At 46.2% G+C, this 25,305-nt stretch overlaps 2 long non-coding RNA genes across 2 annotated transcripts; one reads left to right on the top strand and one right to left on the bottom strand.

Moving 5' to 3' along the window:
- Nucleotides 1-453: 453 nt before the first annotated feature.
- On the top strand, nt 454-24,380 carry LOC133257467 (uncharacterized). The gene is made up of 3 exons (XR_009739564.1): nt 454-1,264; nt 11,938-12,026; nt 22,011-24,380. It is a non-coding gene; the product is annotated as an uncharacterized LOC133257467 (long non-coding RNA).
- LOC133257465 (uncharacterized) lies at nt 14,598-18,467 on the bottom strand. The gene is made up of 2 exons (XR_009739562.1): nt 17,272-18,467; nt 14,598-16,096 (listed from the first exon to the last, which is right to left on the bottom strand). It is a non-coding gene; the product is annotated as an uncharacterized LOC133257465 (long non-coding RNA).
- Nucleotides 24,381-25,305: the final 925 nt, after the last annotated feature.

The raw sequence follows: 25,305 nt of genomic DNA on the forward strand, positions 1-25,305 counted from the left end.
GTGGAAACAGTTGCTGACTTAAGTTTAGGGGGCTCCAAAATCACTGCAGATGGTGACTGCAGCCATGAAATTAAAAGACGCTTACTCCTTGGAAGGAAAGTTATGACCAACCTAGACAGCATATTAGAAAGCAGAGACATTACTTTGCCAACAAAGGTCTGTATAGTCAAGGCTATGGTTTTTCCAGTAGTCATGTATGGATGTGAGAGTTGGACTATAAAGAAAGCTGAGTACTGAAGAATTGATGCTTTTGAACTATGGTGTTGGAGAAGACTCTTGGGAGTCCCTTGAACTGCAAGGAGATCCAACCAGTCCATCCTAGAGGAAATCAGTCCTGAATATTCATTGGAAGGACTGATGCTGAAGCTGAAACTCCAATACTTGGCCACCTGATGTGAAAAACTGACTCATTTGAAAAGACCCTGATGCTGGGAAAGATCGAGGGCAGGAGGAGAAGGGGATGACAGAGGATGAGATGGTTGGATGGCGTCACCGACTCAATGAAGATGAGTTTGAGTAGACTCCGGGAGATGGTGATAGTCAGGGAGGCCTGGAGTACTGCAATCCATGGAGTCGCAAAGAGTCAGACACGACTGAGCTGAACTGAGGTGTACAGCATCAAGCACATGGCAGACAGCCAGTCAGTGGTAGTTTCATCATATGAAGAATATACACTCACCAGGAAAATGTGGGGGGAGTCTCCCTGGGGTCTTAGTGTGGACCTGACACCTTGGGGGTGGGGGGAGGCAGGCTGGGGGCTGGCAGGCAAGAGCAGTGTGGTGCTGGCAGGGGCTGGGGCTCCAGGTGCAAATCTAGGGTCAGGACGCCGCAAAGCCCCCATGGGGATGGAAAGACGAGGGGCTAGATGGTACCCGTGCAGGAGGGAGGTCGGCAGGAAAGATCCCGGGCCCAGGACACAAGAAAGCTGGGTGGGCAGCAGCCCTGGACGTTGCCAGACCCACCGTGTGCTGCCCCGGCCATGACACTACCATCGTGGACTTGAAGGCAGAGCGCAGTGCCCTTCCCCCATTCCCAGCCCTGAGCGGGGGGCTGTAAGCAATGCCAGAAGGAGGTGTCGGTGAAAGTCCACCAGGTGTCTGCCCCTGTGATGTCACAGTCCCCGCGGGCTAAGGCCTGGGCACTGGGCCACCACTCCCCAGACTCTCTGGCTTCTAACCAGACTGGCCCTGAGGCCCAGGCTGGCGTCTTCTTCATGCTCAGAACCCTCACTATATGTGGAAGATACACACAGTGAGTGCCACAGGTGTGTGCTTTTTCTTCATGTATTCACTTTTTTTTTTTTTTGGCCACGCTGAGCAGCATGTGAGATCTTAGTTCCCGGACTAGTGATCGAACCTGTGTCCCCTGCATTGAAAGCGAGGAATCTCAACTACTGGAGAGCCAGGGAAGTCCCTTATTCACTTTTTTTTAGTGAGTATATAGTCTCAGAAGCCAGAAAAGATGAACAGATTTCACTGTTATTTTTAAAAATTTGTGTGGCAAAGATAAACAAGAAAGGAATAAAAAATAATAACTTACGAGAGCTCAAAAAAAGGAAGAAAGAAGAAATAAGCAACAAACTGAAGAAATTTATAGTATATATGAAAACAGACTGATTTCCTCAAAATATAAAAGACTTCTACAAATCAGTGTCAAAGTGAAAAATAAGCAAATATGAAAGTGGTCAAAGGACATTGTAACTCAGCAGTTCATTAAAAAAAATATATAAATAATCCAACTACAAAAAAAAAAAGCTACTTTAGTCATAATTAAATTAGTTCCTGGAGAAGGAAATGGCAACCCACTCCAGGATTCTTGTCTAAGAAATCCCATGGACAGAGTCTGAGCCTGATGGGCTACAGTCCAGAGGGTCGCAAAGAATCAGACACAACTTAGCAACTGAGTGCACACACAAACTAGTTCCAACCAGAACAGTGAATTATATTTTTCTTACAGATAAAAATCACAAAGGTTGATTATGCCTCACGATGGTAAGAGTTTCTAGAAAAAGGAAAACACTGTACATAGGAATTTGATATGTTGCCATCTTTTTGCAAAGCATCTGACGAATTCCAAATACCTTTTCTGTGTCCTAGCAGTTTCATTTCTAGGAATTTAACTTATAAGTACCCCTGCACAAGAGCAGAAAGGAGCATATTACTTTATGTACCTTTATGCATCTACCACATGCATATCCATACTGCATTCTTTTAAACATCAAGGGGGAAAAATAAACATTCATGAACACAGGATTGTGCAAATGCATTTTTCTACACTTACATTATGGTATGTTACGCTGTCAACAGAAACTGAGGCAGATCACATGTACTGATGTGGGAAGTTGTCTAAGATATACTGACAAAGAGAGAGAGGCAGAGCCTGGGACATTGAGCATCACGTCGCCTGGGGTTTGCCCACATACCATGCTCCTTCACACAGGAAATACCCAGAGAAGCCTCTGAGGAGTAGGACTGAGAAGCGGCAGACAGCATTATTTATTTTGCTTTATGCTCAGTGCTCAGTTGCTTCAGTTGTGTCAGAGTCTTTGCGACCCCATGGACCATAGCCCTTTCGGCTCCTCTGTCCAAGTGATTCTCCAGGCAAGAATACTGGAGTGGGTTGCCATTTCCTCCTCCAATTTTGCTTTATACTCTTCTGCAATGTTGGAATGATTTTTTTACATTGCCAACAAAGGTACGTCTAGTCAAAGCTACGGTTTTTCCAGTAGTCATGTATGGATGTGAGAGTTCGACTATAAAGAAAGCTGAGTGCCGCAGAATTGATACTTTTGAACTGTGGTGTTGGAGGAGACTCTTGGGAGTCCCTTGAACTGCCAGGAGATCCAACCAGTCCATCCTAAAGGAAATCAGTCCTTAATATTCATTGGAAAGACTGATGTTGAAACTGAAACTCCAACACTTTGGCCACCTGATGTGAGAGCCAACTCATTTGAAAAGACCCTGATGCTGGGAAAGATTGAAGGCGGGAAGAGAAGGGGACAACAGAGGATGAGATGGTTGGATGGCATCACTGACTTGATGGACATGAGTTTGGGTAGACTCCGGGAGTTGGTGATGAACAGGGAGGCCTGGCGTGCTACAGTCCATGGGTTGCAAAGAGTCAGACACGACTGAGCGACTGAACTTAACTGAACTGAACTGATTTATTTACTTGGCTTCACCAGGTCTTAGTTGCAGCCTGTGGGACCTAGTTCCCTGATCAGGGATGGAACCTGTATTGGGAGCTCAGGGTCTTCGCCACTGGGCCAACAGGGAAGACCCTTGGAATTATTTTTTAAAGCAGTCTGAAATTGGTGCTGAGCACCTGGAGAAGAGAGATGAAGGTCACACGCTGACTTTGAGCAGCCCCACCGCTAGGACAGAATGTAAACAGACAGATTGGGGGGGGGCAATGTTCTGAGGGTGACAGAGTGGGCACAGCCTTCTGGGGGTTGGGGGGGGTAGAAGAGAAGGCCCCCTTTTGGAGGAGCCAGTGGGTGAGCTGAGATCTGAAGGTGGGTGAGGGCAGGTGGTGGACCCCAGGCTGAAAGAAGAGTGCTTACAGGAGTCCAATGGGCAGGATGCTATGGGTGTGGGATGTGGTGAGAGGCACAGCTGGAGAAGGGGCCGGGGCACGTGGGGCCAGGGGACCTCAGCCATCTGAGGAAGGAGTCACTGGAGCTGCAGTCAAAGTGGAGGCTTCAGAGAAGAAGTTTCTGGCTGCTTCTGGCACCTACTAGGATTGTTGGAGCAAGATCCCAAATGCCGTCTTTTTCTTGGTTTTTTTTTTTTTTTTTTAATTGTACTGCCGTGAGGAGGGTGTGAAGGATGAGAAGAGAGGAGTGAGAAGCTGGGATGGGGCACCTGAATTACTCCTTGAAGAAGATGTGTTTTCCCAGCTGACTTGGTGCTGTTGTAAGTGAAAATTGCCCGAGTGAGTCAGCTCCTGGGTGCGCTCATAACAGCTCCCCCAGGGGCCTGGCTGTGAAGGCTGATGAGCTCCTTCTTCACAGCTGTGCAGGGAGCCCAGGCCATATGGATCAAGCCTGTGACCACACCGCCATGGAGGAAGGATGCGAGGGGTAGGAGAGCAGGCGACATGTTTGCAAATGCATGATTCCTTTCTCTTCATCTCTGCCTGAGTTTCTATCCAGATGCTCCCTGAGGGAATAAATTGTGGGTGACGTCAGCAAGCCTCCGGATTTTGACTCCTGAGTCATCCTCCAGGGAATGGGGCATCTGGCTAATTGAATTCTAGGGCTCCAATTGAGTTACCACAGTGACAAAGGATAAATGTTCCAGAGCCAAGAGCATTAAGACATCAAAAAGAGCGCACTTAACACCCGCTCCACAACGGGAGAGTCAGAGAACCCAAGGAAACCCGATAGCTGGCAAAGCCTGTCTCACTGTTAAGGACCTCAGATTTCACTGGCCTGGATTCTGAGACCCAGACAGAAGAGATGCTGGAGTCTGGGCTCCATCAACAGCTTCATGCATGTCTTAGCTCACAACCCTTCATTGGCTCTCCAATTGTGAAGGACACATTTAGCAAATAAAAATGTTAGATGCCAGTTAAATTTGAATTTCAGATACACAATTAATGCTGTTTAGGATAAGCCTACCCATGCAGGAGACTTAAGAGATGGAGGTTCCATCCCTGGGTCGAGAAAATCCCCTGGAGGAGGACATGGCAACCCACACCAGTATTCTTGCCTGGAGAATCCCATGGACAGAGTCACCTGGCAGGCTATAGTCCATGGGGTCACAAAGAGTCGGACACAACTGAAGCAACTTAGCAGCAATATAAGTATATTTATGCAAATATTATTTGCTATTTATCTGAAATTCAGATTTAACTAAACATCTTGTATTTTATCTGGCAAACCATATCTCCAATGGCTACAAATTAAAGCCCAGATTCTGGTATCTGGTTCTCCAGGATATAGCCCCTTACTGACTTTGAAACCTCACCTCCCACTCACTGTCATCTTTCTTCTATCCAGTTTAGTTTGCAGACAAAGTTAACTACCTTCCACGTGTGGCTTTCCCTTTTGCCTTTTGCTTGCTTCCCCCTGGGCCTTTGCCAATGCCTATTCCGTCACTTTCCATCTGAAATGCCATGACTAGTATTCCATTGCTGATCCACAATGGGGCAGAGCCTCTCTCCTCTTTAAACATCTTTAGTATCATTTTGAACGAACTTCTATGATTGAGGAGGTTGGCTTGTTGCTTTGCCTGGCTCCTCCTTCTTCCTCTGGGAAAACCACCCTGCTTTTGAAGACTGCTCCTGCATCTCCAACCACTTGATTCCAGTAGGCATTTCCATACTCTCATTGACTCTATGGCCATAGATGATTGGCCCCAAAAGGGACACCTGATCCAAGCCAGGCCTATGGAATCCTTCCCTAGGCATTTTTATGACTCATCTTGTCTGGCATCCAGTCCAGGTCACACCCATACACCTGTACATTGAGCCAGAATCACCATTGCTATCAAGAACATAATCATTTCCTGTAAGGGTCTACCGTGCTAATTTGCTCTGCCAAGTAAGCATGCACACCCCCATGTGACCATGGTGATAGAGGCCACAGTGTATGGGCCATGCACTGCCTTGGGAATCCAGAGAAAGACCTGGACTCTAGTCGGAGCTGGACCACTAACTCACTACCTGACCAATCATCTCAATGGGTTGCAAACTCACTGAAGGCAAAAATAAATAAATAAAAAAAAATGTTAGTTGATCAGCTGGGTCCAACTCTTAGCGACCCCATGGACTATATAGCCCGCCAGGCCCCTCTGTCCATGGAATTCGCCAGGCAAGAATACTGGAGTGGGTAGCCATTCCTTTCTCTAGGACACCTTCCCCCGGTCTCTCACATTGCAGGCAGATTCTTTACCGTCTGAGCCGCCAGGAAGCCCTCTTTGAAGGCAAGAACCTGTCTTATTATTCTCTGTGGCCTCAGATACATACACTTGGAAGGTGTTAGATAAATGGTAGACGGTGATGGAGACAATGGTGATGGTAATAATGACACAGCAAGTCGCTGCCTCTCCCTGGGCCTCAGGTTTCTTTATTAGAAAATTGAGGAATCGGATTTGATGAGCTTTAAGAGCTCTTCCAGTTCAAATCACTTATCACCACCAGTGCCAGTCCTAAAAGACTCTGAGGGTTGCCTTATAGCATTGACCAAGCATTAAGCCTAGAGTGCCACTGCTGTCAGACAGAACCAATTTACCTGTTAGGGCCCACACTCAAAGGGTCAACATGCGCTGCAAGGTTTTATAAAAATGTGTACCGCCAGAAAAATGATATTGACTCATGAAGATGACAAAATCAAGAATGTTAAATATTTAATTAAAGCATAGCATTATATCAACTGGTCATCCACAACTCAAGTTACAGAGATATAATTGTATTAAGTTTAAATTATAAGAATTAAATAGTCTTAACAAAACTCAAAATTAAAAAAGTGGCTTGGTGAAAGACATCATTAAGAGAATGAGCAAACAAGTCAGATTAGGAGAAAATATTTGCAAAAGATATACCTGATAAAGGACTGTACAAAGAACTCTTAAAACTCATCAGTAAGAAAATGAACAATCCAATTAAAAAATGAGAAAAGATCTAAATGGACATCTCACCAAAGAAGATGTCCGAAGAGCAAATACTAGTATATGAAAAGATGTTCACTGTCATATGTCATTAGAGAATTACATGTTAAAACAGTGGTGAGATATTACAATGCATCAAATAGGATGGCTAAAATCTGAAGCCCTGACATCACCAAAGGTTGGCAAAAATATAACGCCAAAAGCACTGTCATTCACTGCTGGTAAGAATGGAAAACAGCATAGTCCATTTGGAAGACAGTGTGGTGGTTTCTGACAAAACTAAACGCACTTTGACTATATGGTCTCGCAGCCACACTCCTTGGTATTTACTCAAATGAGTTGAAAACTTATGTCTACACAAAAACCTGCACACAGATGTTTAGAGCAGTTTTATTCATAATTGCCAAAACTTGGAAGCAAACCAAGATGCCCTTCAGTCGGTAAATGGATAGATAAATTGTGGAACAATCAGACAATGGAATATTATTCAGCGAGAAAAAGAAATGAGCTATCACGTCACAAAAAGACATGGAGGAAGCCAAAATACATATTCCTAAAAGAAAAAAGACAATCTGAAAAGGTTACATGCTTCATAATTCTAACTGTATAACACACTGGGAAAGGCAAAACTATGGAGACAGTAAAAAAAAAAAAAAAAAAAAGAACCAGCGTTTTCCAAAGGTCAGGAGGAAGGGAGAAATGAAAAGGCAGTGCGCAGAGGATTTTTAGGGCAGTGAAAATATTCTATGATACATAATGACAGATGCGTGTCATTATGTATTTGTCAAAATCCATAATACACACAACACTGTAGGAGTGAACCCTACCATAAACTATGAACTTTGTGTGATTACGATGTGTCAGTGTAAGTTCATCAATGGAAATAAACATACTCTCTGTGGAGCATGTTGATAATGGGGGGAGGTTGAGTGTAGGGGTGGGGATAGGGTCAAGGGCCTATGGGAAATCTCTTCCTTTCTTCCCAGTTTTTCTGTGAACCTAAAACTGCTCTAAAAAATAAAGGGTATATATGTTATTTAATCGGAGAAGGCAATGGCACCCCACTCCAGTACTCTTGCCTGGAAAATCCCATGGACGGAGGAGCCTGGAAGGCTGCAGTCCATGGGGTCACTAAGAGTCGGACACGACTGAGCGACTTCCCTTTCACTTTCACTTTCATGCATTGGAGAAGGAAATGGCAAGCCACTCCATTGTTCTTGCCTGGAGATTCCCAGGGACGGGGGAGCCTGGTGGGCTGCCGTCCATGGGGTCGCACAGGGCCGGACACGACTGAAGCGACTTAGCACCATGTTATTTAATATGGGATATGATATGGGATGGAGCTACATCATTCTCAAAATAAAAGTGAAATCCAGGAGCAGGACTCTGGGTAGCATCATCTTTCTCCTACCTCTATGCTAGATCTACACCTGGTCAAACTTCTTGTTGCAATGACCACACTGTTATCCAGTTGAGGCGTGAGTAGTATTAGTATTAATAACACGTGAAACGATTTTAGGTGGTACACAAATGAACCTATTTTATTCTGACATCTTTATGTCTATCAGAATAAATGTTGTTAGCATTCATAGTATTGATAGAAAGTTTCCTTATAAAGCATTAAGTGATAAATAGTACCAGTTATGGACTTCCTTTGTAGCTTAGATGGTAAAGAATCTACCTGCAATGCAGGAGACCTGGGTTCAATCCCTGGGTGGGGGAGATCCCCTGGAGAAGGGAACCGGCTACCCACTCCAGTATTCTGACCTGGAGAATCCCATGGACAGAGGAGCCTTTCGGGGTACAGTCTATGGGGTCACAAAGAATCAGACACAACTAAGCGACTAACACACACACACAGTATCAGTGACACTGAGATGGTCTGACACAAATATAGAAACACGAATTCCAGCGGAAGGAAACCTAGGTTGCATGCAAGTGGATGTGTTTTGTGACCTTGCTGAGCAGTCCTGACCTGGTTATGGGTCAGGGCACTTGCCAGTTGCCCCGCCTTGCCTCAGGCACCCTGAACGAAGGCCCTCTTTTACTCAGCAGGCCAGCGTGCAAAACGCTGGTGCAGCTCACTTTATGAAACCTGCACATTTTAGGAAAGTTGCACTTAAAACGATTGAGCTTCTACAAAGTAAAAGTTCATATAGATGTTTACTAGCAGTGATGTTTAGTCCTTTAAGTGGAAAAAAAAAAAAAAAAGACAGGGCTGGTGAGAAATCCATCAGCTCTTTTGTGTCACGGCCAGAGAATAAGTAATGGCCTTGTCCCCACGGCGATGGCTGCCCAGAAGAGTATTACGAAGCATTAAAGAGTATCAAGGGAGTGATTCTAATTCAAGACTCATAGTGCCTTAAAGCTGTCACGATGAGAAAATGAAAACTTACATCTCTATGTGCTGACAAAGAGGCTTTGAGAGAGTCTCAGAAAGAGTCAGAAATCTGAAGTCAGGGAATGGAAGCTGAATTGGGAACCAGGGTGAAGCTGGGAGGCTGCCTGTAGGAGGGGGTGTTATGGAAAGTGGGGTACTGCAGAAGCCAAGAAGTCCAGCCAAGGCAGAGGAGGCTCAGAAGAATAGGTAGGGGCTCAAGATAGACTTCATTCATTCATTCATGAGACTCGCAGTTCCTTCTGTAAAATAAGAGTTTCAACTTGAGAGTCTTTGGGGCCAACCAGAGTGTGTGAAATATTCTGTTGGTGTTTTCTAGGCTGCAGGAAATTCTTTACTTTTCAAGTAGAGTTAATATCTCCTTTTGTATTTATGAGTAAACAAAATCCTAGAGTGTTAAAGCCAGCAGGGCATAGAGTACAAATTTGCTGACGGTACTATTGAATCTACACGTTCTAACCCAAGAGACAACACCAGGCAGCTGTCCAGTCTTCCGGCTGAAGTCGTCATGACCTGGAGGGAGCCAGTCTGGGAGGCCTCAGCACCTGCACCCAGGCCTCAAGTTCTGCCAACTGCCCTCAAGAAGGACCTGCCAGTGAGCAAACCAACATGAGCTGGCCCCAGCCCCAGCAGAGCAGATACCTGTCAGTCTTGAACAAGGGCAGGGTGTGGCCTGTTCCAACAGATTTAATCTTCCCAGTCCCCCCTCCAGAAAAGGAAGTAGCAGCCACAATGTATCTTCGCCAGAACAGTCTGTACAGAGGATTCTTGCACTTTCGACTCTGCATTGGGATCTGAGGGTTCAGCTGAAGAACACTGTGCCCATGCTATGGAATGAACTATTCAGGCTCATCCCTTATGAGGATAAGGGGATACTACTAAAGTTTTGAGTATTGCTAACATCAGACCACCAAAGCTCTTAGTTTGCCTTTAAGTGTATATATTAAAAGGTTTGCCACATTTCTCTTCAATTTTCTTAAAAGAAAAAATATTTAAAAATAAAAAACATCCATAATTCTGCTAACTCTAGCCCCAAAACAACCCTTTCCCATTTTACACATGACCTTCCACACATACACACTTGTTACATACTTTGTGATCAAGTGTATGTTCAATTTGGTATTCTCCTCTTCTGTTTCGTTAACAGTGTATCAAAAGCATTTTCATAAAGGTCATTAATAATGGCCACAAACGATTTCATCATGTGGCATATTATAGTTCACACAATCTTTGCTTTGGGTTCAAAGCAGGAGCTGTATTTTATCTACATAAAGCTCCCGTGATACTCAGCCACAGGAGATCCTCAACAAACACCTGTCAGGAAGTCTTGGATCTGATCAATAACCAATAGTATGACAACAGCAGCCTTCCCAGGTGGCTCAGTGGTAGAGAATTTGCCTGCAGGAGATGCAGGTTGGATTCCTAGGTAGGGAAGATCCCTTGGAGGAGGAAATGGCAACCCACTGCAGTATTTTTTTTTTTTTTTGGCTGCTCTGGGTCTTCAGTGCTGCATGAGCTTTTCTCTAGTTGCGGCCAGCGGGTGCTACTCTGTAGTTGCAGTGTGCTGGCTTCTCGCTGCAGTGGCTTCTCTTGTTGCAGAGCACGGGCTCTAGGGCACGCAGGCTTCAGTAGTTGCAGCTCCTGGGCTCTAGAGCACAGGCTCAGTAGTTGTGGCACACAGGGTTAATTGCTCCAGGGCATGTGGGATCTTCCTGGACTAGAGACTGAACCCATGTCTTCTGTATTGGCCAGTAGATTCTTTACCGCTGAGTCATCAGGGAAGCCCGGATACAGTGTTCTTGCCTGTCAAATCCCATGGACAGAGGAGTCTGGCCGGCTACAGTCCACTAAGTCAGACATGACTTAGTGACTAAACATTATCAGTGTTCAGCTTGGCCTTTGTCAGCCTCCTGCCTAATCCCTCTGCTGCTCCTGCCTATTGATGTAAGATCTCCCCCGTTTCTCACTGCTGAGGGGTGATCCAGCCTGCCTCAGATGCCCAACCAGATGCTGGCCAGAAGCAAGCCTAGAAGCAGGGACCACCGAGAACAGGCTGAAGGAGGAGGCACAGAGGCTGTAGAGTATGGACATTCTGGGCAGTGCTGTCCTATGTTTAAAAGTGACCATACCAGTGACCCAGTTCCACGGTGTGGTCTCGGCCGTGACCGTGGTCATTTTGCAGAGTTCTTCACTCCTGACCTTTTTGCACACTGGCTCTGTGGCTTCCTGGCAAATCTAAAAGCTACTCAATAACCTGTCAGTAAGTCTCTTTTCTCTTTCATTTAGCCTGAGCCTGTTTCTGTTGTTTGCAACTAAGCAAAATCCTCATCTCTATTCCTACTGAAACCTGTCCAAGAAAAAATGGAAAATTCATTCCCACTGAGGCATAGAAATACCCTCTCTCGTTTGTCCAAAGTCTTTACTGCTTACGATATTCTTCACTCAGGGCTTCTCTGGTGGCTCAGGGGCCAAGAATCTGCCTGCCAATGCAGGTTCGATCCCTGGTCCATGGGGAATCCACATGCTGCGGGGCTACTAAATCCGTGTATCACAACTACTAGGGCCTGTGTTCTAGACCCTGGAGCCTCAACAATGAGAAACCGCCACAGTGAGAAGCCCACGTGCTGCAACTGGAGAGTAGTCCCCACTCGCAACAGTTGGAGGAAAGCCTGCAGAGCACAGCCAAAAATAAACAAATAAAACTATTTTAAAAAATTCTTCTTTCGTGATGTACTCTCTCATTTAAGTCAAAGCATTTTAATATATGTTTTTTTTATTATATCCAACTTAAAGATAAAAAAAATAGAGCCCATGGGGGTTCAGTGACTGACCCAGGGTTATGCAGTGACTCTTCAAAGTCTTTCAACTTGAAATTCCACCTCTCTTCACTCATTAAGCCACCTCCAACCTTCATGTCCTCTGTTTCAGGTATTTCAGACAGGAGGGACCAACTGAGGGCCAGGAGAGGAAACAGAGAAGGGGGAAGACTTCTCAGATGGAGAAATTGTATCAGACAGGTGACGTTTTGTGCTACTTAAGGGGAAAGAGTTCTTGTGCATCCACACACTTGCGCATATGTTCACATGCACTCACACAGCTGATGTCTCCCCCCACCCCTCACTTTCCATTACAAGATGCTAAGCCTCATAGGAACTGGTTAACGGCCACCCAGCTGAGCAAAACACACCTTTGATGAGCTTCTATTTTCGTGATACTAGTGTTCCATCCATGAGGACTTTTAAACATACACACCCAGCAGAAATGACTCACACGTGGAGGCTCTGGAGAGGTGGAGGGATCCAAACTCTGCTGCTTTGAGAGCTGTGTATCAGAGGGAGTCATTTATGTCTCCTCCAATTAAACAAACAGCATGCTACCTGCAGGTGAAGAATATCCATCTTGGGGCTTCCCTGATAGTTCAGTTGGTAAAGAATCTGCCTGCCATGCAGGAGACCCTGGTTTGATTCCTGGGCCAGGAAGATCTGCTGGAGAAGGGATAGGCTACCACTCCAGTATTCTTGGGCTTCCCTTGTGGCTCAGCTGGTAAAGAAAAAGTCTGCAATGTGGGAGACCTGGGTTCGATCCCTGGGTTAGGAAGATCCCCTGGAGAAGGAAAAGGCTATCCACTCCAGTATTCTCTGGCCTGGAGAATTCCATGGACTGTGTAGTTCATGGAGTCACAAGGAGTTGGACACAACTGAGCGACTGTCATTTCCACTTTCTTTCACTTTGGAAGAGCTCAGATGCAGACGCAGAGAGGGTAGCTCCAAAATGGGTCATGGGACACACTAGAGGAAAGCTCTTGAGTCTTCGAGGTAGATCCCTAATAGCCCTACTATTTTGAGGCCCTCGCCCACATGATGCCAGTGACAGGTGTGGTACAGCAAAGCACACAACACCTTCTAAGAAGCCAACTTGCCAAAAAGAAAACATAAGGAACCTGAATCTAGCTAAGCATCTAGGTGTAACCATCATTTACAGGAAATAGGGAGGAATCTTAGTTTGGGACTCACGAGGAAAAAGACCTGAGACAAGTATTTGGGTGGAGGGAGCTTATTTAGGGGGCTTCCCTTATGAATCCACCTGCCAATGCAGGGGACGCACGCAGTTTGGATCTCTGGGTTGGAAAGGTTCCCTGGAATAGGAAATGGCTACCCACTCCAGTATTCTTGCTTGGAGAATCCCATGGACAGAGGAATCTGGCGGGCTACAGTCCTTGCAGTGGCAAAAATTCTAATACAATTTAGCAACTAAACAACAACGAGCTTATTTGGGAGATGGTCTCAGAAAGAAGTGAAGGAAAGAAAATAAAACCTGGGATAAAAGACGATAAAGTGTGTGTGCTAATAATAATGAGTGGTTATGCACCCTTTACTAATAAATTAGTAACCAAGAAACAATGAAAGACAGATAACTGGGGACCCTCTGAAAGTCATCTTGAGCATGCCTCAAAGTGATACCAGCAAATGGGGAAGCCAGGGAATTTATCTACCATTGGTTAAAGATTCCCATGAATGTTAGTCCCCACCATCTTTACCTCCCCTCCCCCCAAAAAATTATTTGGGAGAAACCCACAAAGCAGTTAAGCAGAGTAACAGCTGCAGTTTCGTGTGGGACCACAATTTTCACCATTTAAGCTTCACTGAAATCAGGCGGGTCTAGGCCACCTGATAGCAAAATGATAACTATTGAAGCTGGGTGACAGGTATATGGCCGTTAATGTGCAATTCTCTCTAGTCTTGTGTAAAGAAAAAGTCTATAAACCAGTGTTAAATTTGGAAGAAAAAAAAGAAGGAAAGCAATATTAGGCTCAGAGAAGCATTAATCTAGCCACTGCTCATCACCAGCATCTGCTATCCTGGGATAGGGGAACATGCCCAGGGTCACCAGGTGGGTGCAATCAGCCAAACCCAAAACTTGGGCAATGTCTGCAAGACCAATGATCTGGCTTCTGCAAATAAATGTTTGTTTAAAAACAAATAAATAAAAAGAGAGAAACTTAGAGATTAAAACGGACATAAGGACATGCCAATCCAATTCCACGTCCTTTTAGGTATCCCCAAATTCCCTGTCAGTCCAGTGGTTAGGACTCCAGGCTTCCCTTGCAGAGGGTATGGGTTCAGTCCCTGGTTGGGGATCTAAAGATCCCACAAGACTTGAGAGGTGGCAAAAATGAACAAAGCAACTGCAAAAAAAAAAACAAAACAACTTTTTGAGACAGTCAAGGAAAATTGAATCCGGCCTCAGTACTAAAATGATATTAAGAGATTGTTGTTAATTTTTTTTAACAACAAATGGCATGTAGCTGAGTTTGTGTAAGCCTTTTCCTATTTGAAATCTATACTGCAGTCTTTACGGTTGAAACCATATGATGATTGAGGTCTGCTGTAAAATACTCAAGCAAAAAGAGTGTTGGTGGGAATGTGGATGAAACAGGAGTAGCAAAATGGTAATTACTGAAGCTGGGTGATAGGTGTATGGTGCTTAATGTGCAATCTCTCTAGTCTTGTGTAAAGAAAAAGTCTATAATCCAGTGTTAAATTTAGAAAGAAAGAAGGAAAGCAATAATAGCCTCAGAGAAGCATTGATCTATTCACTGCTCATTTACTGAGTAGCTTTTCTGCACGTCCAAAGTGACTGGAACAATCGTGTGAGTTAAAGGAAGCAAAGCACTGAAACATTGCATATTCAGGAGTTCAGTGACAACACAAGCCATAGATGGTCACTCTGTAGCAGTGACTCATTCACTTCTACATGGTTAATGGTGAAATATATATATATATATCGGAGAAGGCAATGGCAGCCCACTCCAGTACTCTTGCCTGGAAAATCCCATGGATGGAGGAGCCTGGTAGGCTTCAGTCCATGGGGTCGATGAGTTGGACACGACTGAGCGACTTCACTTTCACTTTTCACTTTCATGCTTTGGAGAAGGAAATGGCAAGCCACTCCAGTGTTCTTGCCTGGAGAATCCCAGGGACGGCGGAGCCTGGTAGCCTGCCGTAGTCTCAATTCCCAGTTCCTGAGATAGAGCTCCTTAGTCTCTTAGAATTTTCTGGGTGACAGGAGCATCCTTTGTTCTAATGAGGTGGCTGTTGGTGGCTCCAGGATAGCGTCAGGAAGGGGGTTGATCACCAGAAAGACCCAGCCATGCTTGGGAACTGTCAACCCCACCCTCATCCTCCAGAGAAGAGAAGGGGACCAAGACTGAGTATAGGAATAAATAATCATTCCTATTAATACATGGTAAGCATCCATAAAAATCCCTAAACCAAGTGACTCAGAAAGCTTCTAGGTTGGTAAGCACATCCATGTTTTGAGGGGATGATGTACCCCAACTCTACTGAGACAGAAGCTCCCACACTTGGGACTCTTCCAGATCTTGCCCTAGGTACCTCTTCTTCTATCTGTCATCTGTGTCCTTTATTATGTAATAGTCACACAGGTACGCATCTCTCTGAGTTCTGTGAGCTGTTAGAGCACGTTATTGAACCTGGAGAGGGGGTTGTGGGGACCTCAGCTTGTAGCAAAGTCAAACAGAAGTATGGGTATCTCGCCACTGACATCTGAAGTGGGGGCAATCTTGTATATTGAGCTCTTAACCTCTGGGGTCAGTGATAACTTCCTAGTTAGTGTCAGAAATGCACTGCAGGATACCCACTTGGTGTCCAGTTATTGTTCAGGCACTAAGTCACGTCCGACTCTTTGTGATCTCGTGGACACAGCATACCAGGCCTCCCTGTCCTTCCCTATCTCCCAGAGTTTTCTCAAACTCATATCCATTGAGTCGGTGATGCCATCCAACCATCTCATCCTCTGTCATCCCCTTCTCCTCCTGCCTTCACTCTTTCCCAGCATCAGGGTCTTTTCCAGTGAGTCTGCTCTTCACATCAAGTGATCAAAGTGTTGGAGCTTCAGCATCAGTCCTTCCAATGAATATTCAGAGTTGATTTTCCAGGGAGGTAGAGAAGTTGTTGGTGACACATTAGGTGTCAGAAGTGTTGGTGTGAGTGTGAGAAGAGGAAAGAAGTGTTTCTTCTTTTAGGGATACCAACGGGAAGCCCTTCAGCAGCACTGGATTTGTTACCTGGAAAAGAGAAACAAGGTGTAGACGGCCATACCTTCCACCAGCTGGGAGCCCATTACTGAACTGACTGCAGTAAAACATTCCTTCTAAAGCCCTGTTTGAGAGAAAAAAAAAAACTATCTGATTTCTGATTTTTAAGATATCTGTACATTCTGCTAACTAATAAACTCAAAGAGTTTTATTTGATGTTTTGAGAACTCCTAGAAAAAGCAGAACTGGGTGGTTAGAAATTGAACAGAGAGAGAGAGCAGGTGGTATTTTGGGAACGCTTCACAAAGGACCGGCCGTCAGAAAGCGTGCTGAGTGGCACTTCAATATAAAAACTTGCAAAAAGGAAAGTCACTGAGCACCCATGGTGGATGGGACGGCCTTGGCTAGCCTCTGTGGGTTCTGTAGAGGTGAGGAGGAAGGCAAGTGCAGGGGAAGGGGCTGGGCTGTGTGTGACCAGGTGCCTGCCCGTTTCACACCCAGCCTTCCCAAGCCACCCCATCCGGGAACCGAGGTCAGATGGCTGGTTCTCACGTCAAACTCTGAGATCATCTGTAAATGGTTTTTCCCCCTGGTTTCCTTTCCCAGAAGAAGCAGTTCATTTGAAAAGTTTATCTTTGCAAGAGAGGTGGCTCAAAACCTACTTGTTGATTTTGCTTTGTTCTAAAAGTTTCCAAAATGAATGTTGAGAACTGGGGAGGGGACCATGTCCCACCCCCAGGCTGCAGATGGCAGAGGAGGAGGCTGGCTATATCAGTGGGGTCCGGAGATAATCAGGATTGTGAAACCAAGGAAGAACATGGGGCAGAGGAGAGGAGGAAAGAAAGTGAAAGGGTCAGATAAGAAAGGAGGGGGGACCAATGACTTGCCAGCAGCGCTTGCACAGTGTTCCTACCGGAGCTGCTGCTAGTGCCTCCCCCGCCCACCTGCGAGACGCTGGGCCATCCTATCCCGGCCCCGGGACCCCACTCCATGCCCGTTTGTTGCTGTTCGGGGAAGGCTAACTCCTGATGGAGTCCTCAGCATCTCTGCTCAAGCTCCCAGGGAACGGGGCCCTGGAGGCTGAGCAGTGCAGGATGACTGAGTGAAGAGCCGATGCACATGCCCCTGAGCCCATGGGCTTGGAGCTAGACCTGGGCAGGGAGTCCCTGGAAGCTTCTGGCTCTGGTTCCGGTTGTGGGACATACCTCAGAAATAGCCCCTGAACTTCCATCCCTCATCCTAGAACCAGGGGGAAGAGACACAGGAAGATGGTGGAGTGACGGCCGGGCCAATGGACAGACACATCTTACATAACAAAGCATTCTTGTTTTCATTATTTTATCTAGTCTCACTGGGACTTCTGTTCTCCCTTTTTACTATGTATAAACAGAGGCTCGGAGAAGCTTGCTCAAGGTCAATCCCAGCATCACACAGGAAACATATTATAGTTAATGCAGACACATACATAGACTATACACTCTAAGGGTCAAAGCCCAGCCTGTATCTCGTGGAATCCTCTCCCCGGCCCAGCGAGATAGATGCTACAGTCCTCACTGTGCAGAGACAGATGCTGAGGACCAGAGAATTAGGTAAGTGACCCAAGGTCACACGGCTAGCGAGGGTCCCAAGCCTGGTATCTTGTGCTATACCACCAATGCTGCGTCTACTCAACTTACGTGGGAAATTTTCTCCCACACAGAGAGAACACCCCATTTAGATAACAACACAAATAATCTCTAAGCAAAGTCTGTTCTGTTCTGTTCTTGTGTCAACCCCTTCGTCTGTAAAACTCTGAACAACAAAGCATTTCACAGACACCCAATCAAGCGAGGAAAACATCTCTTATCGTCATTTCAGTGACGCATTCGTGCTTCTAAGAGGAAAACCGATGTGCCATCAAAGATTGGCCTCAAGTACAGCATCTATACGAGAGAACAAATGCTTTTAGGGGAAAAAAGGCTTTGTAAGCAGAATACAAAATTCTCTGTCCACTGTGATTAGCAATGAGTTTAAAAATGCTGCATATAGACAAAAGTTGGAAGGGAAATGTGAAAATTAAGTCAGTCCTGTGGCCAACGGCTGGTTTATTTTTCTTTCTTAAAAAAAATGTATTTAATGTTTTTGTCATATGTCCCATAACAAAAGATTTTGCCATCGTGCAAAGAAATTCATAATGTGAAATACAAAAGCCCTTCATACCATCGTTTAACCCAAGATGCAGCTGCTGGAGTCCCCGGGAGTATTGCTGTTTGACTGACCATGTTTGACCCTGACCAGTCCTAGTAATGGTCACCATAGAGACAGACAGGAAGAGAGGGGAGAGGGAGAAGCCTTGTCACTGGGCAGTTCTGCTGATTGCTTGTTACTGTAACTTTTTTTTTTTTTTTAGTATTTCTCACTCTTTTTTTTTTTTTGCAGTGAAGTAAGTCAGAAAGAGAAAAACACATATCCTGTATTAACACATACTGTAACACGTTTTGAATGCTGATTGTCCCCTACATCTTCATTTGTGTAGAGCCTCCTCTTGACAGTAGAATCAATTAAATTCTGCAGTTCACAGAGTCCCTTCTAAGTACTTAACCCCAAGAGCTCACACCCAGCTCAGTCCTTGGCAGTTTTTGGAGCCTGTGGAGGGTGAAATCACACGATCTTCTTAGAACCCCTCCTCCGACAGCCTTCCCCTTTTGCCCCCCAAAAGGAAAGCCCTCCAGAATTAGAGGCCCTCTCTGCCCTCTTGTCCAGTACACCTAGAAACCAGACAATGCCAGGCACGTGGTCAGCACTCATTACATATTTATCGAACAAATTTCACCCCTGTCTCAAAACTACCACCCGCTGATGGCTGTATGACCCTGGGGACATCTCCTGGACCCCAGTGGGCATCACTCATTACAGCTAGATGATGAAGTTGCAGGGGGCAGGCTGGGACCTTGTCTTTGTATCACCAAGGCTGAAAGGATGAATCTCTATTCCAGGGACTCAGCTGAGGCCCGCTGAATTGACTCAACTTGACTCATCCTTGGAGGAGGCTCAGCTCCTTGGTGGGCTTCTATGACACTCTCCCACCCACCGGCTCAGCCCCTTACAGGTTACACGGCGCCTGTTCAAAGAAGCCATTGTCGGAGCTTCACCATGAATCCAAATTGCTCTGGCTGTACCCCTTTCCCTTGTTCATGTGTTTGTTCTCAGAAATTGCCTCCCAAGAACAAAGAGAGAGCTGCCTCAGGGGCCCAAGGGAGAGCAGTCCTCCAAGGACACAGTCAGGGGACAGCTGGCTATCTAGAAGCCTCTTTCAGAGGGAGATGTTGATGATCAACTCTGCACTCTCTCTCCCTCTGTCTCTTACAAGACAAACAGAAAATTTCAGACCCAAACTGCTCCAAAATTTAAAAACAACAGAGCCGAGAATGTACCTCCTCAGTTGTCTCCTAATCCTGCTGAGTAATTCTCCAGGCATTTTTTTCCCTCTATGCTCCCTCCACTCCCGCTAGATGCAGATAACTATTAGGAAATATGGTCTGTATGTTATATTCTTATCCCTGGACTGTATCACCAGCTTCCAGAGAATAGGGACTGTGGTTTACTTACTACATTCCTGGCACAGGACCTGGCACTTTCCGAAGAGCTAAGGCTCAGTGTTTGCTGAATATGTGGAGCATCCACAGTGAACTGTGTGCTATGCAGAAAGCTGGAGTGGGTGGATGGACAGGAGGAAGAGTGGATGGGTAGGTGGGTGAATGGATGGATGGGTGGATGGATGGATGGATGGATGGGTGGGTGGATGAGTGAGTGGGTGGATGGGTGGGTGAATGGATGGATGATGGATGGATAGACAGGTGAATGGGTAGTAAGACTCTGTGTCAGGAAACAGATGTACAAATTAGGAAATTGAAGGAGAGCTTACTTAAGAACTATTTACAAAGTAACGAGCAAGGGCTTAGGACAATCAACAAGAGATGGATGCAGTTCAAAGGCAAAGGAGAAGAATGATTACCAGCACCTAGAGAGAGTAGCTGACAGGGGAGAACGATGTGACTTCCAGTAGAGGGAAGTAGCCACACAAGGGAGCAAAGAACAGACCTTGATTTCAGCTTCTCCTGATAAGTTCTGGGTTGGATTGTTCAGCTGCAAAGTCATGTCCAACTCTTTGCAACCCTATTAACCACAACACACAAGGCTTCCCTGTCTATCACCATCTCCTGGAGCTTGCTCAGACTCATGTCCATCGAGTTGGTGATGCCATCCAACCATCTCATCCTCTGTCATCCCCTTCTTCTCCTGCCCTCAATCTTTCCCAGCATCAGGATCTTTTCCAATGAGTCGGCTCTTTGCATCAGGTGGCCACAGAATTGGAGCCTCAGCTTCAGTGTTATGGGTTGAATCATGTCCTCCTAAAAGACATGTTGAAATCCTATCTCCTAGCACCTCAGGATGTGACTTTATTTGGAAATAAGGTCTTTGCAGATGTAATTAATTAAATGAGGTCCTACTGGATTAGGATGAGCCCTTAATCCACTATGATCGGTGTCCTTATACGCGAGAAGAATGTTATGTCAAGACAGACACACAGGGAAAAGATGGCCATGTGATGACAGAGGCAGAGATTGGAATGATGAATCTATAAACCAGGGACCATCTAGTGGATGGAGAAAAAAAAAAAAAAAAAGGCCTGGAGATCACTTAGCAACAGCCCTGGGAGGCTAGTCTATTTCAGAAATGAGGAAGTTTAGGTTTGAAAGGAGTACCTATCCAAGGTGCCCCAGACAGTGGGTGGCAGAGCCAGAACCAGAAACTTCATTGGCACCATCTACACCTCATTGTTCCCCAGCGTGGCACCCCCAATCCATGACGAGTATGTTCTCTCTCATACCATGCCACAGGCGCACCCTGTACAAGGGAGGCTGGGCCCCAAGAGGCTGCCAGCCACAGCATGCACTTGGCCTCCCAGACTTCTGGTGCCCCTATACGTGTGACTGGTAGGGAGGAGGGCCTTCCATAAAGGCCTCTCCAGAGCTATGTAGGCATCCATCCCAGGCTTCCTTGGGGCAAGAAAAATAGCCCTCCCATCAGCATCTCCAGTCACTGTGGATCTGGCAGGGGAGGACATCCTGTGTGTATTTTACACTGTCAGTACATCTCAGTTTGAGCCAGCCACATCTCAAGTACTCATGAGGTTGTGTAGTGTTCTATACTGCACTCAGTTGCTTCAGTCATGTCCAGCTCTCTGCAATCCCATGGACTGTAGCCCACCAGGTTCCTCCTCTCAAGGGATTTTCCCAGCAAGAATACTGGAGTGGGTTGCCATGACCTCCTCCAAGGGATCTTCCCAGCCCAGGGACTGAACCCATGTCTCCTGGTGTGTAGGTGGATTCTTCACCTGCTGAGCCATCAGGGAAAGCCATTCGTGAGATTAGCAGCTACCATGTTGGACATTGAGTCTACACCCATTTCAGAAATAAAGGCTCAAAAAAGGCAGGTAACTTTTCTCAAAGTCACACAGCTAGCAACTGTAGAGCCAAGATTTGCACTTTACCTGTCTGACACCCAACCTGGGCACAGCCCACAGCTTCCCACAACTAGGATGCCCAAAAGTCAACATCTGGGACTGGTGCCAAGAGGTGCCCATTGACTTCCAGTTAAAAAGATGACTCCTGTATTGGGATAGGGGTAGAGATAAATGAACCAGGGGCAGGAAAGTACAGTTACATCCTTGGGCTGCTGGGGAGGACTCATGTGACAGCAGCCAACGAGGCTCTAAGGGCTGAAGCTGTCATCCGAGACCACTCACACAGGCAAGGCCTTCTTGCCAGCTCTGCCCAACCGTCAGCCTCCATGCGCCCCTTCCTTGTATCTCTGCAAACCCCACCTGGGGCAGGGCCCAGCACTTTCCAGAAAAGCCAGGAGCACACAGCTTCTAATCCCCCAATATTTGCTTTCTCTGCAGACCAATAATGCTGCAGCCTGAAAAGAATGCTGATGGGATCGATGGTTGTCTGAGGGTGACTTTGAACAAGAACTGGAGTGGACCTGAAGCAGCGCACTCTTGACGGTGAGGTCAGCAGGAGACTCAGGAGAAGAGTCAATGCCCTGCTGGTGGATTGTGTGCAAACTGACACCTACGTTCGAGCCAATGACGGGAGGCCTCAGAAGTGGACTTTGGAAGACGCCTGGAAGGAGGCTTCGTGCTTCTAAGCACTTTTTGTTTTTCCAAAATAAAAATTACGCCTATACAGTGGAAATCTATTCAACCAGCCATGGGGGGGGGGGGGGGAAGACTTCCCTGGTGGCTCAGGGGTAAAGAATCCGCCTGCCAATGCAGGAGATATGGGTTCAATCCCTGGTCCAGGAAGATCCCACATGCCGCAGAGCAAGTGAGCCCGTGCACCAAAGCTATTGAACCTGTGCTCTAGAGCCTGAGAGCCGCAACTTCTGAAGCCCTCGCGCCTAGAGGCCATGCTCTTAAACAAGAAAAGGCACTGCCGGGAGAAGCCTGCACACTACAACTGGAGAGTAGCCCATACTTGCAACAATTAGAGAAAAAGCCTGCGCAGCAACGAAGACCCAGTACAATAAAAAATAAATAAATAAAATTATTTTTAAAAGAAAGAAGGAAAAAAAAAACAAGTCATGGGTTCCACTGACTTTCTGAACTTCAGATAAGATCCTGATTGCTTCATCCTGAGTATCCTTTCATCGCCCGTTTCGTTCCTGAATAAACAAGGAGCTGTGTCAGTTCTCAAGGGCTTGCTTTGCACATGTGGGCCGAGGGACTGGGACCCAACACTGGGAAATGTGGAGAGCTGAGTTCTGGTCTTGCTGCTGCCATTAATTGGGAGCTCTCAGACATCACATTAACTAGTCTGAGTTCAGTTTCCTCATCTATAAAATGGGTCTAGACTGTGTGGTGTCTATGACATCCCCACTAGATAGTAATAGAAGTATATGAGGATTGCCAAGAAGATCAGAAGATAAATATCTTGCATATAGAAAGAGCTCACGGAGAAGGCAATAGCACCCCACTCCAGTACTCTTGCCTGGAAAATCCCACGGACGGAGGAGCCTGGTAGGCTGCAGTCCATGGGGTCAAAAAAAAAAAAAAAAAAAAGAAACAGCTCAATAAATGATGAGTTACTGTAACACGTAACTCATAGATCTCTCTGTAAATATAAAATCTGCGTATGCCTCTCGTCTGCTCACTCCTACCTCCCTTTCAGCCCCATCTCTCATCTCTCTGCTCTGTACTTGATTGAAATCCTCGGTTATGTTCTCCCCACCCTTAAATTCTGGGGTAGGGGGTGGCTGAGGGCAGCAGGTTGGCTAGAAGTGAGGGTAAAGGAGGCAAGGAGCAGGACGAGGGGCTGATGCTACCCACCTAGGGCCTTCGTTTATCCTAGGGGATGGAGAGCTGCAGAGACGTTTAAAAGAGGGAGCATCATTCTCTCTTCTCTCCATTTCTCTAATCATTTCTGCCGCAGATTCTCAGTTCTCTGCAGCTAGAGCCACGGCTTCTCACAGACACTACTCGAGCATCAAATAGGTCCTCACCCTGCTGCTAGCCCATCTCTAAGGATTAGCCCACAGCAGCAGCCAACTTCACTCTCCTAAAGCAATTGTCATGCACAGTTTCCACTGCTGTGAACTCACGAATGCAGCTCTCTGGTGCACTGGAATCAAACCACATTGCCCAGGAATGGTATCCAAAGTATTTAGCCAGCCAGCATGTCAGGGTCCCATTAGCTGCCAGGCTGGATCCCTCTCCCCACCCCACCTCCCAGGGTGGAGCGAGGGGTGGCTGGATAGAGGTATGGGAGAATCTGTAGAGTCACAGAGAGAAGCTGGAGCAACAGGGGGCATTTGGGAGGTTTAGCATGTGTGCCTGCTCAGTCATGTCTGACTCTTTATGACCCCATGGACAGAGGAGTCTGGTAGCCTGCCAGACTCCTCTGTCCATGGGGTTTCCCAGGCAAGAATACTGGAGTGGGTTGCTATTTCCTACTCTAGGGGATCTTCCTGACACAGGGATCAAACCCGCGTCTTCTGTACCTCCCACATTGGCCAGCAAATTCTTGACCACTGCCCCGCCTGGGAAGCTCGGAAGGCTTAGACACCACAGCTACTTACTCCTGGGGACAGACATGCTTCAATAGGTCCATAATCTACACCATTATCCTGCAGCACACACACTCACTGAGACTGGCCCCATGTGACCTGCTATAACCTCAGGGTTCCAAGATGGAGACCTGGAAGAGAGGCTCACTGAAGCTCCTCCCAGCAACAGACAGTGAGGGCCCTGGTCTGAGTGAAGCAGAGTTCAAGCCAGACTCAGCAAAGAAGAGTTGGAAGAAACTCCTGTTTGTTGGAAATATTCTTCCTTACAAACCAGAAGAATAGGTCTTTGTTCTCCAAATTCTGGCCTATGATGAAATTTACCTTAAAAGAACTCTGGAAAGTGTCATGGTTTTCCTGCCTGAATTTTTCCTGAAAGCTTGTCAGGAGGCTAGAATCTTGCATCAGGAACAGAAGACAAATACTTGCTATCATCAGAAACCAAGGAAATGGTTACAAAGTGAAGGCAGGTGCAAAAAAGGGCTTCTGGTGAAGCGTTGATCCCTTTAATACCTGAACCATATCCCCAGCCATTAGTCAGCTACCTTGGAATCAAGGAGAATGCCAGTGAACACTTATGGTGTCTCACTTGCTTGAATCAAAGACTCTGTGGCTGGGACCACGTGAAGGAGAGTCTAAGGTAAACTGTCTGGAATGAATAATTTTTGTGATAAAAGATTCCTAAGATTAATATTTATTGAATACCTTCTATGTGCAGGGAGAGAGATAAGCACTGCCCCTACCCTCAAGTTGGGGAAGCATCAAAGCACATAGTGAAAGTACTTTTTAAAGACCCTGAGAGATGTAAAGACCTGAAAACTAAACTACATAGGGGGATATAGAACCTCAAGCCTCACAGCCGAAGTGCTTTCAGATCTGTGATGTTTAACCTCAAGGAGAAATTTTTTAAAAAGCACCTTAAAGCTTTTTCCATCAACAAATGTTTGGTTCTCTAATCAATCGGTCAGTTAGGTACATGCCCAGCCCTGTGGATCTTGCCTGCAAAACAAATGATCTACACACCATGAAGAAGGTGGCACAGGTCTCCCTCAGAAAAAGAGCCCAGTCCTATGTGCACAAACAAGGCTGAAGCCATTGCCTATTGCTGTGAGCTTCAAAGCTGCCTCCAGCTC

This window comes from Bos javanicus, chromosome 11, assembly GCF_032452875.1.
Source record: "Bos javanicus breed banteng chromosome 11, ARS-OSU_banteng_1.0, whole genome shotgun sequence".
In the NCBI taxonomy this organism is placed as follows: domain Eukaryota; kingdom Metazoa; phylum Chordata; class Mammalia; order Artiodactyla; family Bovidae; genus Bos; species Bos javanicus.